This window comes from Arachis hypogaea, chromosome 6 (genome assembly GCF_003086295.3).
Source record: "Arachis hypogaea cultivar Tifrunner chromosome 6, arahy.Tifrunner.gnm2.J5K5, whole genome shotgun sequence".
Taxonomy (NCBI): Eukaryota; Viridiplantae; Streptophyta; class Magnoliopsida; order Fabales; family Fabaceae; genus Arachis; species Arachis hypogaea.
In genome coordinates, this window is record NC_092041.1 from 61847031 (window position 1) to 61851311 (window position 4281).

Here is a 4281-nt window from a genome sequence, read left to right on the forward strand (position 1 = left end):
ATGCCAGTTTGGGCCATCAAATCTCGGACAATGTATGAACTATTATACATTGCTGGAAATCCCAAGATGTCTACTTTTCAATGCAATTGAGAGTGTGCCAATTGGGCTTCTGTAGCTCTAGAAAATTGACTTCGAGGGTAGGGAGGTCAGAATCCAACAGCATCTTCAGTCCTTTCTCAGCCTCTGAATCAGATTTTTGCTCAGGTCCCTCAATTTCAGCCAGAAAACACATGAAATCACAGAAAAACACATAAACTCATAGTAAAGTCCAGAAATATGATTTTTTCATAAAAACTAATAAAAATATACTAAAAAGTAACTAAAACATACTAAAAACTACCTAAAAATAATGCCAAAAAGCATATAAATTATCCGCTCATCACCGGTCTGGTTGATCTATAGAACCATTCTGTTAAAAACTGGTTTAAAAATTGGCTGAACTGGTGGTTAACCGGCAAACCAAGCGAACCGGCCAGGTTTTTTCATGTCCCGGTTCGCTGATCCAACAATCAAAATAGCATCGTTTTGATTCCAGAGAAAAGACAAAAGCCCAATGCTGAGTTATCCCCTTTCTTTCTCTAACAAACACACCCTCACTAACACTAGATTCTCCTAAATGGCAAAACCCTATCAGAGCCACCATCACCATCTCCATCTCCCTTTTCATTCTGTCCGAGCTCTCTTTATTGCTACTTCTTTGCTCTTCACCGTTGGTCGTCGCCGCTTCTCCACTCGTCGTCGTGGGTCGTCACTGCTTCTCCCCTTCTTGCCGTGTGTCGTTTTTGCTTCTCACCTCCTCGTCGTTTTTTGCTGTGGCCCCTTCTCGTCTCCCCGCCATTCTTGTCATCACTGCTTTTCTGCTCTGCATCGTGTCTCACCATCATTGCTTCTCTATTTCATGTTACCAAAATTCCCAATTTGAATTTCTCTGTCTTGCTGGCTCTATGCTGTCTTTTCCTCTCCTTCACTGGCAATCCAGATAACGTAAGACCTCCCTTTTATCCTCTTCAATAATGTTCAATTTGTTGTAATTGTATTACATTGTTTTCTTCTTTATTTTGTTCAGAATATACATATGATATATTATTGATGATTCTGCTGAGTTTTGAAATATTCATTTTCTGAAGTTTTATTTGAATTCAGTCAGTTGATGTTGAATTAATTCTGTTGAGATTGAGTTATAAATTTTTTTAAGTTTAATTTATTAATTATGCTGAGATTATATTTGCAGAGATTGATATTGAATTAATTCTACTGAGATTGAGTTATAAATCTAATCTATTTTACTTGTTATTTTGGTAAATTATTATTTTGCTGTCATTGATTCAAAAGAGAAACATTGCTATAATTCTGCATTGGATTTACTATATGCCTTTAAAATAAGGGTCGGATGAAGTTCAGACAAGGAGATAGTTTACTCATAGGAAAAAAGAATGAAGTTAAGAAGTAAAGAACAAAAAGATTACCTAATTTATGAAAATGGAAAATTTAGGAATGGAAACCTAATTTATAAAGGTTATTCATGCTTTTATATTGTGTTTTTTTTGTTTAGTTAATTTAATTGTTTAGTTTTTGTGTATTCTGAGCTTCTTACTGTGCTGTGGAATTGCTTCTTGTTCAAATTGAAGACTATACTGATTTTTTTTTCTCCCTGCATCATACTAAAATTTGTGGCCTCAAATTTAGGTAGCCTATAATGGATTACTATCTTCTATTATATTTGGAACTGATATTGTTTGACCAAGCTTAGAAGTTGCTAAGGTGTTATATATACATGAAGATTGAGAAACTTAAATGAAAGAACCAAGCTTCAACCAATTTTAATTCATACAATGCTTTAATTGCTCTACACCTTATCTCGCAATATATGCCACTTTGAATCGGTTCAACCACGATTCGACCTCGTTTGAACCATTGAACTATTAAACCAGTTACTTGACTGGTTCATTGACCGGTCCAATTTTCGCAACATTGGTTTTAGAATCAAAAGTTTTGTTTATTGTGTTTTTGAGTTAAGGGTTTACCAGTGGTAGAACACTTGATATGAGGATTTGGACATTGTAATGAATATTTGTTCTTTATTCTGATCAGAACATTGATTTTTTTTAGGGATTCTGCTAGTGCTACTAATTGAAATTTGAATCATTGAATGATTACTGATTAGTTGATTCATTTTAGTCTTATTTTTGTTCTTTGTATTGTTCTTTGTTCTTGCTTTGAATGATATGCTCTGTTCACTACTATTATACTGTGTTATGCTGAAAAAAATTGAGACTAAAATTGTCTTCAAAGCCTAAAATTTGATAATCCTTGTTAATCTTTGGAGAAGTTTGTTGTTGTTGCAGCGTAATTTTTTATTGTGTTTTAATTGTTCGTGTTGTAGCTCTGTTTTGTTTTATTGTGTTATCCTAGTAAATGTTTGCATGAAAGGTGCAACAAAGAACAAAATGCTTCATATATTTTGCATTTTCTTGCAGTTTAATTTCAAGGATAGCTCTGTGAAATTGGTGTATGTACCCCAGCCACATCCTCAGGCAATTGCTTCTCTGTGTTGGAAAACAATTGTCAAAGTGGCATGTGGGACAAATCACACATGTGCTTGTTTTTTCCATTCTTGATCTCAATTATTTAATCTTTTCTTTCATCTACTCATTATTTCTTTTTGAATGTTTAGTGGCGGTGGATAAGAATGGCTTTGTCTACTTGTGAGTAATTCTTTACTTTCTTAGTTCAGTATCTTAGCTCCTGAAAATAAGTTATAACTTAAGATTATCCATTTTGCAGCCGGGGATTTGGCAGTTATGGAAGGTTTGTGCATAATTTTCAGATTGGTTGTCAATGTTCTGTAAAATACAAAGAAATCACAACAATCAGATGATTCAATTCAAATTGGTTTTATTTATTTGTTTGGCTGGTTCTATGAATTCTGCGTGTACTGCAGGTATGCTTGACATAAATTCAATTCCCTTCCTTGTCTTATATATATACACACACACACACTTAAAGATATGTCTAAAGTCTAAACAAATTTATTGCATAAAGAACTTGATCTTTGCATAAAATACTTGAGATTTCTGTATTTTAGAGTCTGAGTAGTGAGAGTGTGAAAGGAAATAGGATATTGACCAGTATGAACGCTTGGATGGAGATAGAAATATAACCAGTAGACTTCTTGCAGTTAAGGTGATTGTTATATAACTAATAGTAAACTATAATTTTTTTTCATAAATACTATTATCACTTCTCATTAGTAACACTTTTCATGTTTCACAGCAATATACTAGGACAGCAGAGAGGGAAGCAAGCTTGATTCTACCAATGCCTATAATGCAGAAGACAATTGATTATCTACTTTTTCTGCTAGATCAGCCCTATGTTGAGAGGTTTCTTAGTGCTATATATTCTTGTGGAATAGGATGAGAGCAATTAGAATGGACCTGAAAATGCAACACATCTTCTATCAAAGGGCTATTCTATGCTTGAACTGATGGTACTTTTTTATTTTTAACAAAAGTATAATAAAACCTGATTTTTCTCTTATTGAAGTGGAAATAATATCTATTTTTTCTACAAGTTCCTTATATGCTATATTGATTAAGGCTCAATACAAATATATCTTGTGACTACTTACAGATACAGTAGTTTCATATTTATTTGTTGGTAGAATAATTTTCTAAAGGTTCTGATACCTTTTATTAAGAACCTGCATCTTCTTGGTGATGTTTGTAAGAACAATATCTAGTAATGGTTAAAGGTTTAAAACTCATGAGGCTATTGATTTTTGTGGTTTCAGATCCAATTACACATCATTGCAATGCATGAATTATGTGAATACACAATGAGAAGGATTTTCTACGGGCTTTGATGCTCACTTCAATATTGAACATATGAACATAACTTCGGTTGAATTGTTTCAGATGTATGAGGATCACAGAAAGAAAGGAATATGTGTGCCTACCGAAAAAGAGTTTCGAGGCTATTATGCTCTCCTTAAATTGGATAAGCATCTTGGTTATAAAGTAAGTTGTCCTTGTTGTGCTCTTATCTTTAATGTTTCATTGGCAATAGAAAAACCTAAGAAAATAAGTAAGTTATCCTAGGTTGAACCTGCAGAGCTATTCCTTAATCTTGCTAAGATGACTCTAGAGACAAGGTAGACTCCAGAAGTTCTACTTGCCTGTGATGTAGCAAGGTTTGTAATTTCAAATGGAAATTAAATTAGCTACTTTTTTACCTTACTTAGCTTGATTATTATTAGGGGCATAGTGATTTCATTTGATT

General features: G+C 33.4%; 1 long non-coding RNA gene across 1 annotated transcript; it reads left to right on the top strand.

The window, feature by feature from the left end:
- Window positions 1-852: 852 nt before the first annotated feature.
- Window positions 853-2921, top strand: LOC112696639 (uncharacterized). Its single transcript, XR_003150822.3, has 3 exons — window positions 853-984; window positions 2675-2705; window positions 2785-2921. It is a non-coding gene; the product is annotated as an uncharacterized lncRNA (long non-coding RNA).
- Window positions 2922-4281: the final 1360 nt, after the last annotated feature.